Here is a 15,099-nt window from a genome sequence, read left to right on the forward strand (position 1 = left end):
CAGCTGTTCTCCATGACTCCTTCATGCCTTCAAAACCAGCACCTCCCGAGTGACTCTCACATTATCGAGTCCTGCTGACAACGTGAGATACAGACATGGCGATGTCTGGAACACAGCTTCTCTGTGCTCTCAGGAAACACTTCCCAGAAGATTTCTCCTCAGGGATGCTGGTCTCTTCTTAATCACCACTAATTTCTTAGCTCCAGCCCACCAGCATCCATTGTCCCTTTAACGCAAAGGCTTCACATCAGCAGTTCTGGGTTCTTGTTAATCACAGCTCGTTCTTCAGCCCCAGCTAACCAGAACCATTGAGCCTTAATTCAAAATAACAAATGACCCTGGTAGAGCCTTTAAACTTCCCTCTGAGACTCCACAAGCCAAGCCTCCATCCTCTGCACTGCTCTCAATGTTCTTATCTTCCAGGCTCCACAGAACATCCCACTGAGCTCTTAACATTCAATGACTTCTCTAGGTAAAAGTTCCAAAGTCTTTCCACAATCCTCCCCAAACCATGGTCAGGTCTGTCACAGCAACACTCCACTATACTGGTGCCAATTTTTCTTAGTTAGGGTTTCTATTGCTGTGACGAAACCCCATGACCAAAGAGCAAGCTGGGGAGGAAAGGGTTTATTCCGCTTACACTTTCAGATCAGAGTCCATCACTGGAGGAGGTCAGAACAGGAGCTCAGGCAGGGCTGGAACCTGGAGGCAGGAGCTAATGTAGAGGCCATGGAGGGGTGCTGTTTACTGGCTTGCTTCCCCTGGTTTGCTCAGCTCACCTTCTTACAGACCAGCAACCCAGGGATGGCAGCACCCACCATGAGCTGGACCCTCCCCCATTGATCACTAATTGAGAAAATGCCTTACAGCTGGATCTCATTGAGGCATTTCCTCAACTGAGGCTCCTTCCTAATGACTCAAGCTTGTGGAAAGTTGACACACAAAACCAGCCAGTATACTGAGAGGATGGGGGAAAGGGGTTTATGTGCTTAGAGGGAAAGCAAAGAGCGTGTATGCGAGCTAAAATAGAATTTTCCATAAATGAAAGTTAGTCGATAACTCCGAAAATGGAGAAGTCAGGAGATAGCTGTCTATGGCAGGACAGCTGGGAGAGCAGAGTGGCTGCCTTGGGGAGCTGGAATTTAGGGTGGCAAGATGAGGTACCGACAGCTCTTCCCTAGACATCCTCAGCCATACTTCTTGTCCAAGGAACTTGCTAAACAAATATGAAGTCAATATGTTTTTCTGTCAGTATCGGGCAATTCAGGGTTACTTTTTCTTCATTGTTAGGGGAGAAGGGGACAATAGCCAAATACAATAATTCTTCCAAAGAGGAATTCGAAGACCTGGTAAATGTTCTGGGTCCTTATTTGTCTGATATAGCTTCATTTTACCCTCACACTTGAATGATAATTTATGTTCAAAGCCATTTCCCCTTGGTGCTCTGAAAACATCACACCATTATTTTCTTGTATCCAATTTTGCTGATGAGGAGTGTGATAACAATCCAGTCCCTTGTTCCTCTGTCTAGCAGGCTAAATGACATCCCCTCAAAATGAACGCAGGTCCTCAGCACCTATGAGAGTGACGACTTCACTTAGAAAGAGGGTGTGTACAGTTAAAGAGTGGTCTGGAGATGGGATCTGAGGACAGCGGTTCTCAGCCTCCCTAATGCTGCAACCCTTTAACACAGTTCCTCGGGTAATGGTGACCCCTAACCATTAGATTATTTTGTTGCTACTTCATATCAATAATTTTGCTACTGTTATGAATCGTAATGTAAATATCTGATACGCAAGATATTTGATATGCAATCCCTGTGAAAGGGTCATGACCCTCAGGCTGAGAACCACTGCTTTTGGACAAGATCCATGTCCAAAGACCAATGTCTCTGTAGGGAGAGGACAGAAGACAAGGACACCGAGAAGAAGGCCACATGCAGACAGAGACAGAGAAGGGGCCATGCAGCTGCAAGGTAAGGACCAAATGAACTCCCAGAGATGGGAGAGGGACTGGAGCAGACTCTCTCAGAGCCTTGGGAAGAGATGAATCTCAGCTCTACTTGAGACTCTGGCCACACAGCTGGGATCATTACGAAGTCCCGCGAGTCACTCTCATAGAGCAGCTCTAGAAAATGAATATGCCAAACAAAATGTTTATCTATCTATCTCTATATACCTATATATCTCTGGTTTTTCTTATACTTCTAATGTTCTAGAATCTCATGACATGTGTCTGGGTTTTGTTTGTTTGTGTTTTTGGTGAGTTTTTAAACTTTTTTCTGGCCATGCACAGGTTCTTTTAAACTGAAAAGTAGTATCTTCACGTGGTTCTAGAAAATTCTACCCTGTAAATTCTTGACTGTTGCCTCTCCTCGCTCCATGGTTTCTATGTCCCCGTGTTCACTCCCTGCCGAGGGGTCCTTCATGGTGGCCTGCTCCCCCTTCACGTTCCCTCCTTGGCATTTGTGTTGCATTGCTGGAGAAGCCTTGATCTTTTGTGCAGTTATTCCTCTCTCGTCTACACTCATCTTGCACTTTAATACATTGCTTTTGAGATTTAAAAAAAAATTACAAGAGAATTGCTCATTTCTGTGATCATTCATTGATTCTTGGTATGGAGATTCAAGGCCTCTATGTCTTCTATAGATTAATTGTCCTTTCTGTGTTAGCTTTCTGCGACTATAGCAAATATTTGAGATAAACAATTTATGAATAGGTTGGTTTGGGTTTAAAGGTTTAGGATCAACTGGCCTATCGTTTTGGCTCCTCTGTGGGAAAGAGCATATGAAAAAGTCGAGTGCTCACTTATGTAGGTGATGGGGAAGTAGGAGGCAGAGACAGAGGGGAGGGAAGAGACTAACCATTGAAGACAAGACCCAGAGACCAAAAAGCTTCTGTCACGGACCTCCTCTTAAAGGTTTCCATAGCATCACAATGATGTCAGGACTGCCTTCTCTCAAGTCTTATAGCTGCTGCTTCCTCCTCCTCTCCATGGCCAGTTCCTTCATTTGTTGAGCTGGTGCTGAGCTGGTCACTTCTGCTCATGGTGCCACCTTGCAAGTTCTCAGAGATTCTTGATTACTCTTTCATCTTTGAGGAGAGCACCAGAGACCTGGGTGTCCAGCCTGCTAGATGGTTACGGGTACCTCTGGGCATGCTATTTTAGCTGACCCCTGTGGAGAGCAGCAGTTGGATGTGGCCACTCTCATCTGCCTCAGAGTGATTGAGGCAGAATTCTTCTAGAACTTTCCAAGTTCCAAAGGGGCTTCCTAGGCCCATATGCACCAGTATCAGGTGTCCGTCACTATGGACACCACAACAACCCATAGGAAAGGCAAGAAACCGACAAGGGCCACGTACTGTTCCTAGCTTGCCACACTATCTATTGTCCCCATGAGCCCTTGTCTCCACACCTCCTCCAGTCTGGAACCCGTGGGCATCACACCCACTGCGGCTTCTCGGTTAATGCAACCCTTTCCACCCTCTCATCTAAGACTTTGAGTATATTTCAATACTTTGTAAAAAGTCTTTTCCAAGTCTCTAGGGGTTTGGGTTGAAGGATGAGAAGTTGTAGTACGTCTTCCAAATGCTCATGCCTAACGTCTTGCTTAGATCCTTAGTTCTCATCTGAAGAGGAGTCCTGCGCTGTCTTCTGATCGTCTCCACTGTTAACTGAGGCCTTGAGAGGCACCAGGCAATCTACTGAGCACTGGACACCCTTGGTTTGGTCTAGCGCAGCATCCATCCAGAAGGAAAGCAGCTTCAATATCCCCGAACTACAGACAGGCAAATGGAGGCGGGGCAGAGGCCTCTCTCTGGGCTCAGATCACAGTGGAGCTAGCCAGAAGAGACTCCTTTTGGCTGGATGGGACTGGCTCCAGAATGCGAGCCCCCTTGGCTCCTGGATTGCTTAGTTTCTGTCAACTTGACACTGACTAGGGTCACGTGGGAAGAGGAGCCCTCAGCTGAGGGATTGCCACCATCAGATTGGCCTATGAGCACATCTATGGAACATTTTATTGATTAATGATTGATGTGGTAGGGTGCAGCTCGCTGTGGGTGGAGCCATACCTGGTCAGGCTGGCCTGGGCTCTACAAGAAAAGAGCAGAGCAAGCAGAGGGAGCAAGTCGGTAAGCAGCATTCCTCCATGGTCTCTGCTTCAGTTCCTGCCTCCGGGTCCCTGCACTGGGTTTCTTCACTGGTGGACTGTTACCTTGAAGACTAAGATGAAATAAACCCTTTCCTACCCACACTCTTTTTGGTGAGGGGTTTATCACAAACTAAGAGAGCCACTCAACTCTGGGGCCTCTGTTGGTTAGTGAGTCTTCTCTGTTGTGTTGTTTTGTTAACTTGTCACAAGCTACAGTCGTTTGGGAAAAGGGCACCCCAACAGAGGAACTGCCTCCATCAGTCTGGCCTCTAGACAAGTCTATGGGGTATCTTCTTGATGCGGGAGCCCAGCCCATCGTACGCAATCCCACCCAAGGGCAGGTGGCATGGGCTGTATAAGAAAACAAGCTGAGCAAACCATGGGGAGCAAGCCAGTGAGCATTTTCCCCAATGATTTCTTCCTGTGCTCTTGCTTAAGTCCAAGCCCCACTGTAATCAGGATGCGTAAGCCTTTTATCCAGCAACAGATAGCAAATTAATACAGCTTTAACTTACGGCCCCTACGCCACTATCCCTATGGCATTTCCAGGTATCAGTTTGTGCATTTATTAAAGGATATTGGGCTCCTAGTGGGAACTAGGAATGACTCTTCTCCATGGGACATTTGGCAATGTCTGGAGACATGTTAGATGATCATGGGGGGGAGGGGGAACAGCGGTGGCACTTCAAGTGGATAGACGACAGGGACCTCCCAGTGTCAGCAATGCCTGGCACTTCAGATAGGCAATCCCCCACCCCCAGTGTAGACCATTTGAACCTCTTCTTGCCATCAAGGCCTGTGGGCTACCACACAGCCCCTGGTCAATAATGTCAGTGCCAGTGGAGGAGGGTGCCCAGGGGTCATGAGTGGCCAGGCAGTTTCCAAGAGAAAAGGCTTCAAAGGTGAGGGGCACACATGGCGTACATGCAATGAGCCTTGAACCATCTCTACTGTATGACTTCTCAGTCTTGTGGACTTCAGACTTCACATGGGCCCTTCATATAGGTTCACCCCTTGCAAACCCTGAGCCAGGCTTTACCCCCACCCCCACCCCCATTTGTCCATTCTCTGAATTTCTAGCAAGTAGACAGGCCCTGTGGCTTTTTACTCCAGGGGCATTTTAGGGGTATGAATGGGAAAGCCCCTCCTATCTCCAGGAAGGGAGGAACCAGCAAGGCCAGTCAGTACCCTGGAGGTCAGTGCTATGGCACCTTGCCAACTGGGATTCCAGGGCCCAGTTCCAGGCCTGGGGAATACGCCGCTGCTAAAGACACAGAACACTCACCGGAACACACCTTCCCATGCAGCCTGAGAAGCTCACACAGACACAAGGGACACCTTTGGCTTTGGGGCTCTGAGAGGGCCTGCACTTCAATGTTCAGGTAAGAGGCCTAATCCGAAAGCACAGTTGTACCCTGCCTGAACTGCTGGGCAAAGCAGTCGTGTTGGGGAGAGAAACAAAAAATGCTGCCTCCAACAGCATGAGGAGCAAGGAGCAGCAGCGCCGTCCTTACTTCCTCCCGTCCCCCTGGAATGGAACACTGGGGCCTGTCATCCCAGGGCTTCCAGATCTTGCTCACTGCACCTATCCACCACTCTGTAATCTCTGACCCCCACCGGCTTATTTACAAACCCTTGCTGCCTCTCCTCCATCATCTGAGAAGCTTCGTCTGATCCAGACAAACAAGGCTTGGGAACAGAGCCCCCCACCCCGTGGAGCCTCTTCTGGATACAGAAATGAGCAGCCCCACCCACAGGGGTTATGAGATGAACGAGTCGGCCCCACTTCCCCTAATCCTCCACTGCTGATGAGGAGCCATAGCCAGGAAAAGATTGGGCTGGAAGACTCCAGACCAAGCCCTATGCTTAAATCTCCCTACCCACCAGCCCCTGCAACCACAGCTGCCAGCATACCTAGTCTCTACCCAGGTCTTGGTCTGCGCAGGGGCAAACGCCCAATGAAGTCTTAGCTTATGACACCCCCAGTTTTGAACTCAAGTCGCATTTCCCTATTGACCCACAGGACGGCTTTGGAGATCATTAATCTTCATTTCTGATCGATTTTCTGTCAATACGCCCCTGCCGCCCCCACCAACCTTTCCATCAAGTGGTTAATGAGCTGTAAGCAAACTCACGCATGGGCTGAGGGAGTGGTTTTTCACTAGGCCCCTGAACAGCAAGGCCATGCCAATGACCCAAACGGCATCCTCTGCTTTTGTTCTGGATCTGTGGGTTCAGACTTCCTCACTGGGATTCCCAGGGCAGAGAGGATCGTTCCCCAGTCCTCCAGGCAAAGTAAGTAGCAGCTACTCAAATGACAACATTAAACGGATCCACACTCACTCCCCAGGGCTTCCCAGCCGTGTGTAACTGCTTCAATGGGTCAATGGTTCCAGAAGCTTGTACCAAACAGGAAGTGGTTGGGTCCAGGAGTATGGTGTGGGTACCAAACACTATCTTGGCATGCCCAGACTTAGGTGGGATCAAAAGGAGAAAAGTTTAAAGGCGACTTTTGTGAGAGTAGAAGCCCGAGAGGGGAGCATACAGCAAGGGTATGCCATAGGCCTGAGATCTTCAAACTCCCGAAGATAAGATGATCTGAATGTCACCAAGATCCTGACCCTCCCTGTGAAGCCTTGGTCTTTCTCTTCCATCAGATGGAGAGACTAATTCCTTTATTTTCACCTTCAAGCATCTAAAGGTCCAGAACACAAGGTCTGGAGAAGCCTAAAGGTGTAAGATGCTAAGAAACACATCTGGCCCCCACTCCCCAGAACAACCCATCTTCCCTCCCTGCCGACAAGGTACAAGTTTCTCTGCCGCCTGCCTGCATGTTAACACGTAGGACAAACTTCAAAGAAAACATACAGCTGATAAAAATTTAATGCTATATGTAACAAAGCAGAATGAATATTTAATCTGTGCTTTTATGCGAAACCACATAACCAAGCAGCCCCTCGCGGCGGCCCCTCCCGGCGCCCGCGCCTGGCAGCGAAGCAGTTAAGCTGCTGGCAACAAGCAGCTCCTAATAAACACTCGGCTAATTCTGTAGGAAAAGCACTAATTAGAAAAGCAATAATAATCGGTGTAATTGCTCTAAATTACCCTCCTAACAGAGAACTGTGCTCTGAGCCGGGAACGCAGCTGCCGCGCCCAGGCCAGCGCATCGCGCCGCAGCCCGCGCTCTGCTGCCCCCTGGCGGCCTCCACGGGCCCCCACCCGCCTGACCGCGAGCAGAACCGCGCGAATCCCGACGCGCGGGCGCCGCCTGCTGCCCGCGCCGCCACACGGACCCAAGGATGGGCGGAAGTCCAGACAACCAGAGCCAGCGCAGCCAGCTGGACTCTGGATTTCCTCTCGCCTTTGGCCTTGCTCTTCCAGGCTCCATGCCAATAATCACCCATAACTACTGTCCGAACTACTGTTCGAGGAGCCAGGGACAAACTGTGATGCAAGAACGGACCTCGACACTGTCCCACTATTCAGGGTGGTGTGTGCACTGGGGGCATTGTTTGGGAATGGCGTGGAAATAGATGAGCCCAAACAGGAGAGAGGGATTTGCAGAGGAGATAGAATGTTCTGGTGAGATGGTTGGGACAGCCCTCCACAGTCCAGGCTCAATGAGAGTCCTTGGATGGGTGGGATTGCTCTTGACCTGGCACAAAATGAACAAGCCTGATGCGCTGGCGCATTTGCCTGCACCAAAAGAACCACTGCCAAGATCTGCCTATCCCTGCCTAAAACTCTCCCGCAGCAGCCACAGATTACAGAGTAAACTGGCACGGTATGTATGTGTCAGCCCTCTTTAGGCTAAACCACAGCCGTTGACACGGCCGTCGGTGTGTGCCCAGTGCCAGCGTAGGCCCGCACAGGGCTACAAGCATACACAGTCTTGTCTCGCTATGCGGAGTTCCTGGTGCCTACAATAGCAGTTAAAAAACGTTTAATGGATGAACCCCCAGAACTCGCTGGACACATGAGGGTAAAGGACGCCCTCTGCATGGGAAACCGGTGCAAAGCCAGGACGGTAGGAGCCAGTGGGAATCGGGGATCCGGACAGAGACACACTCGGTCCACCCAGCACAGAGACATCAATTCTGGAATTCAAGGGATTTCTAATGCCCCCTCCTCCACTGCAAAGAGCACAGGAAATGGTGCACCCCAAAGAAAATCAAACGCTGCTCCCCACCTGTCAAAACTCCACTCCTCCCAGCACAAGAGCAACTTCCCTCACTATTCCACTGTAGAGCAAGCTGAGGGAGTGGGGAGAGAATGAAAAGGGGTTGCACGGCCTCCCGTGACACTGAGCCTCTGTGTCCAGCTTTCTGCTCCAGACGACACAACACACACATGTATGTACACAGAGAGAGATGCACGCACACACCCATGCACACACACACACACACACACACACACACACACACCCATGCACACACTTCACATCCCCAGAGTCTTTCTCCTCTCTGCACCCCTCAACCTAGGACCTGGCAATTCCTCTGTCTTGAAGAAAATCAAAACCCAAGGTTAGAGATGAAGGGTGGGTCTCTCCTGCCCTCCCCTGGCCTCTTCTGAAGGCTCAGGCCAAAGCTACAGACGAGACCAGTGACAGAAAATGTACATTCTCCTCCAGAAAGCTTCCCCAGGCCTTCTGTAGCCTTGCCACAGCTGCAGGACAGTTGACAACACATGGTGCAGGCTGGGGACCAGACTGCATGGGGTCTTTGCTGAGTGACCCCTTTGGGCCTCACACTCCTACAAAATGAGGAGATTGGTAGGATTAACCTATTAAAATCATTGGAAAAATTAACTGACCCAAAATACCTGCCATACAGTAAGCACTCGATACGCATTTGCTATTAATATTGCCTGTCTTCTTCAACAGAATTCCACTCCGTGGGTTTGAACAAAGACAAGACACATTTGAAAACCTGCTGGACCTGACCATTTCTGAGTCTATTCTGGCTCTGAAAGTCTAGAATTAAAATGACTTCTTTTAACGCACCTGCTCTTCTCCCCATTCCTTTCCTGCCTTCTGCAAGCATGCTTGCCCTTCAAGTCAGCCTTAATGAGTGCTTTCTGAGAAACTCCTTAATAGTCAGGCAGAATGGGGACCTAACCCTCCCGCAGACGCCCAGCATACTTCCCCCTCAGCGTCCACGCTGTTGCCTCCTGCCTCTTCACACCTCTCTAGAGAACCACTGGCATCTGGAGAGTTTTACTTCACCTGGCCTGGCACTAGCTTCCTAAATGGTGAACCCATTAACTGTACAGACAGGGAAACTGAAGCACGCGAAAGCAAGTGGCTGGAGACACTCAGCAACCCAGGGAGTGGGAGACGCTGGGCCCTTGGACTCCCAGACTGGCTCCCATGCATTTCGGCTCAAACTCTTATATCCCAGGGACAGCATGGAGACAGTCAGGCACTGGGATCTCCACTAGAGGATGCTGAGAAGGGCTGAAGCTGGGAGGCCAGCCCACCAACACACACACACACACACACACACACACACACACACCATGAAGCATTTTCAAACAAGCACTTAGAACCCTGATGCTACCTCACACCTGGACCATTGCAGTAGCCTCTACTTGACCTCCTGGCTTCTACCCACCCCCACTTGTAGCCCACCCTCCATAACGCAGGATAAAGGGCGCTGCTGTCTGTTCAGAACGATTCCAAATTAAAGCCAGAGTCCTTCCGGACCTTGCACCCTCCGCCAAGCTGTTCACATCCCTGCTCATCTGTCCCACTTTGGAGACCCAGTGCCATGTTCACGGGAACACTGCCTTGCCCTGTGCCTTGCCCACCTCCCCAAATATCCACAGCATGCCCTCCTCGCAGGGACCTCCACCCTATCTCAAGAAGCGGCTCCCACTCCATCCTGTTCTCCATCATGACTTCTCGCGGGACTTCTCCACCTAGCAATCTATGTCTTTGTGTCCTCTGCTGGACTGCAGGCTCCAAAAGGCAGAAGCATCCCTCCGGTGTGCATTGCACATGGGTACCACAGTATCAGACACAAGGTGGGGCCAGAAACCTCTTAGAGAATGCCAGGCCTTCCCGACGGGATTTTTAAACACCCTGTTGCATGGACCTTTGGACTGGGTGGCTATACGGAGGGAGAGAGCGCATCCAGTCTCCACATCAGAGGGCTCACTGAGGCAGATAGCATATAAGATCCCCACCCCCACGCCTCGCTTTAGGTCCCCACACCCAGTTGTTTCTGGATGACGGAAAGGAAAACTTAGTTTCCAGCTAATTAGCTGTGAATTGGGTGTCCCTCTTCATGTTACCGGACGACCCTTCTCCCAAGGCTGGAGGGGCGTCTGCACACACGTGGCCATCATTTGACACTACTCTTTTGGGAGAGAGACAAAGGCCTCCCCGGCCCAGGCATTGTCTCTGTGTGGAGTTCACCGCCAGGCCCAACACAAAGGCTGGATGAATTCTTCATGACCCTCTGAAAACCTGGCCCTCCAGGACCCTCCCAGCTTTGCCCACAGGCGGGTCCTTGAATGGGGGGAGGGGGAGAACTGGGTATTATCTTCCCCAGGGAATCCACTTCCTTTCTGGGATATTTGAACAGGGCTCTCCTTCTATGAGGAAGGGTCTGCAGTGATCTCTCTATTTCATCCCTATCCTTGCCCGAGTTCCGCGTACAGGGCTAGCTGCGCCATGCCGCCCTCTGCCGGTAGGATTCAGGCAGTGCACGGGCTGCAGTCTCCCAGGTCCTGATCCCGACCCCTGCACCTCCACAATCCCCCACATCTAAACCGCTGTCCCTGAACTCAAGCCCCTTCCTCCGCCCGCCCCTCAAGTCTTCAGAAAGAGACAGCAGTCTGGAAAGGGAGGGAGGGAGGCAGGCCGAAGCCTGGGGGAGGGGCTGGGATTTGAGTTAATGAGCTCTGTATTTTCCTTTCCCTATAATCCACGGTATTTGATGCAGCAGCCAATTTAACTTAGCAGGGGGATAATTTGTCATGAGGTTGTTAGGATTTGGAGGGAGGCCACATAGGATGAGGAAGAGTAGGAAAGGCAAAGCGGGCTGGGCAGAAGAGGGGACGCTCTCTGGTGCATCCGAGAAATTGTCTCGGGTGCTGTCCTTCATCCAGGGCCCACAGTAAGGAGTATGAACAGAGCCGAGGGTTGATGATAAGCAGTACAGAGGAAGAGGGGGACCCACACAGAGGAGAGACCCACGCCAAGGGGAAGGAGCCCCCTCCCTGGAGGACAGAGTGCGTGGGTCTCAGAGCCTGAGGCTGGTGTTCCTGCACACTGACTGGATCTGAGTGAACCACAGATTGATGGCTGGGTTCGGGCGGCTTGATCCATGGACCAGTGTGGGAATTCCACCCAAATCCCCATGCATCCCAGAATAAAACAGCAACCAAGCACTCTGGCCTCACGTCTGCTTGCCTTGTGTTCAGAATTCAGAGGGTCCAGGTCAGAAGGTCCTGAGTGAGAAAACCACCATTGCTCAGGTAAGTTCAGGGAACATATGTTCTGGTTTGCCCGACAGCCATCCCAAGGCTAGCCTGCTGTCTCAGGGAAATTCTTAATAATACTCTTTCACACACTAGAACATTCTGGCATGGGCAACAAATGAGATTATCCTACAGAAGGGGAGCTCAGTCTGAGATGAAGCCACTGCCCACAGATAATCCATGGCCTCTGTCAGGGTCTCCTAACAGCCTGTGTGGTTTGGTTTGGTTTGGTTTGGTTTGGTGTGGTTTGGTTGTTTGTCTCCTTTTCTTTTCTTTTTGTTTTGTTTTGTTTCTTGCCAAGTTAAACTAGCACCAAGCGCCAAGGTCTGACACCTAAGATCCTCCTATGGGGACCTCCTCCTCCAGGAAGCTCTCCCTGACCAGGACAGACACCATCCATGGGTACCCATCTATAATTGATTCCTCCTGGTGAGGGACATCCCCGTCATTCACATGACTCTGAACTTGTGTTCACCACCAGGACTTGGCCAGGCCAATAGGACCGTGTGCTGAGATGTTGATGGGAGGAGATGGTGGCAGAGGGTAGACAGTGAGATGGGGAGCCAACCACAGCCCCGCTCCCACCCAACACCCGAACCTCAACAATGGAGGGATGCCACTAGAAGTAATGGGACTGGCATCTGCGTGTGGCTGGCCATTTACACACTGTGGCCCTGGGAAGGAAGAGAGGCGGGTGCCCCCCACCAGGAGCCTGAAAGTGCATTGCTGTGAACTGGCCCTGTCTCCATTGGCTCCTGAAAAGGTGTGTTGCTGTGAACTGGCCCCGTCTCCACTGGCTTCTTCTCCACTCTTGGATCCCATTTTTCTGACTGCCAGGGGCTCTGGGAAGCCATGTCAGGCACCAGTGAAGTCAGTAAGTGCTCCTCTCTCCCCTCTCTTCCCAGGAGCTGTGAGTATTTCCTTCACCAACTTCTTAATGGACTGCCTCCACGCCACTGTAATGAGCCAAGGGCTGGGTAGCAATCACTGTCCACTCGCTGGGGTGTAGCGCCATCTAGTGGCCATCCTCGGCATGGCAGTGCAACTGATAAAATTTCAGGGTAAAGTTTCAATAAATAACAACCATATATGAGGTACTATGCCAAGTCATTGGGAGTACACAGAGTATCACACACACAAAAAAAAAAACTTATTACATGCTTCTTGAACCTGAAAGCACTTGCTGTCCAGTGGGAAATTGAACCTACCACAGTGCAACAGAAATAATGCAACATGCCAGGTGGTGGTGGTGCATGCTTTAATCCCAGCACTCAGGAGGCAGAGGCAGACCTCTGTGAGTTCAAGACCAGCCTGGTCTACAGAACTAGTTCCAGGACAGCCAAAAAAACTGTCTTGAAAAAACAAAATAGAAAGAAAAAACAGGAAGAAAGAAAGAAAGAAAGAAAGAAAGAAAGAACTCTCAGGCACAGTTACAAGCAACACCTCCAGGCTTCAAATTCTGGCTCTGCCACTTACAAGTTGTGAGGTCCTAGGTCCATTATCCATCCCCTGTGAGCCAAGATGCCTCTCTTGTAACATGGGAATAATTAAAATGTCTTTCTCAAAGGAAGGTCGTGAGGAACTCATTAGAAGTACTGAACACACAGCACAGTGTTTGGCAGGCAAGAATGGTTTCTAAATGCATATTATTATCATTGTTGTTTGAATGATAAAATATTGATTCAGGCTAACGGCTATAAAAATTCAGGAAAAGGCCAGCCTTAATGGGAATTACAATAAAGAAGGTAATCCCTGGGGAAAAGCAGGTTGTGTGACTAACCATGCAGTCAATGACCCTCATTGGGCCTCCTCTGTAAATAAAACAAAGTACTTAAATACAGGGACCTGGGCCAGATAATCCTCTGGGTTAGGTTTTTAAGTAATAAATACACATGAGTAACTATAACGCGCAAGGCTGTGAGGGTTTGCAGCATGGTTGCTGATATCAAGACTATAATCTGGCTCACATCACAGAGAAGAGATGGTGGGCTTCTCACCCATTCAGTCTGCAGTCGTCACCCAGACACAGAGCAAGCAAGATGAGAATGCCTCACTGATAAAGGCACCAAGCCACATGGCTAACACAGACAAGAATAATGAGCTAATTTAAGATATAAGAACTAGCCGGGCGGTGGTGGCGCACGCCTTTAATCCCAGCACTCGGGAGGCAGAGGCAGGAGGATCTCTGTGAGTTCGAGGCCAGCCTGGTCTACAAGAGCTAGTTCCAGGACACGAACCAAAAAGCTATGGAGAAACCCTGTCTCGAAAATAAAAATAAAAAAATAAAAAAAAGATATAAGAACTAATTAATAAGAAGCCTGAGCAACTAGGACAATCAGTTTATGATTAATGTAGACCTCTGTGTTTTTCTTTGGGACCGAAAGGCTGTAGAACCAGGCAGAACAGAAATCTCAGTCAACTCAGGAGGCCAAGGGTATGGTTAGTGCTAGACACTTGTCTTAGTATCCGTGAGAGTCAGTTTTACTTCCAGCCACCTCCACCCAAAAGAAACTTCTAGGATCCTGTGGTAGTTTGAATGAGAACAACCAGTTATTGGAAATATTTGGGAAGGATTAGGAGGTGTGGCCTTGGAGGAGGTGAGTCACTAGGGGTGGGCTTTGAGGTTTCAAAAAACTCATAACCATCTATAGTGGGATCTGCTGCCCTCTTCTGGCTGAGAAGGGAAGCCAGGCTCCTAGACACGCAGGGAGGGTGAAAGCATCTGTAAGTTACGAGCTGAGATGAAGCAAGACAATAATTCCTAATACAGCCTTATGGTTCAGCTGGGAGCAGTTCTGAGCAAAAGACATTACAGCCGGGGTCCAAAATAAGCCATTGGAGATCCTGTCCAGCCTGTTAGAGATGTGTAGGCCTCACCCAGTAAATTTATGATGAAAATCAAGGAGCTACTGAAACACATGGCAGGACTACCTAGCAATAAGACCCATAGTGATCTAAGGAGATCCAGGTCAAACTCATATTCATTCATGGTGAACAATCTATGTGACAAAGCTACATGGTGGTCATTGTCACTTCTCAAACTCACTGCAAGATGTTGCTTCAACTGCATACAACCAGGTTGTGAATTCCTAGTGAATCCATCCATGAGTGAGCCAAGATTCCTGAGAACCATTAATTGTCACATTTTAGCTCTTGACAAAAACACTTTCCAAATTAGTCACAAACAGTTCTGCCTCTTATGTGTTTTGTTGTTTTCTTACGGAGCATCTCACTGTGTAGCCCCAGGCTAACGCTGAACTGCTTGGCCTTCCCAGTGCTGGGAATATAGGCGTACACCACCATGCCTGGCTCTGCATCCTCTGGAGAGGAAGACACCGGATAGCATGCAGACTCCTCTCCACCTTGAGAGCGATTCTAACAGCATCACGTCAGGTGACTCACAACCACCTCCCATCCAGCTTCAGAGCATCCAGTACCCTCTTCTGGCAGCCTCGGGCAGC

This window comes from Microtus oregoni, unplaced genomic scaffold (assembly GCF_018167655.1).
Source record: "Microtus oregoni isolate MIOR12 unplaced genomic scaffold, Mior012 000057F_ref0000458, whole genome shotgun sequence".
Lineage (NCBI taxonomy): Eukaryota > Metazoa > Chordata > Mammalia > Rodentia > Cricetidae > Microtus > Microtus oregoni.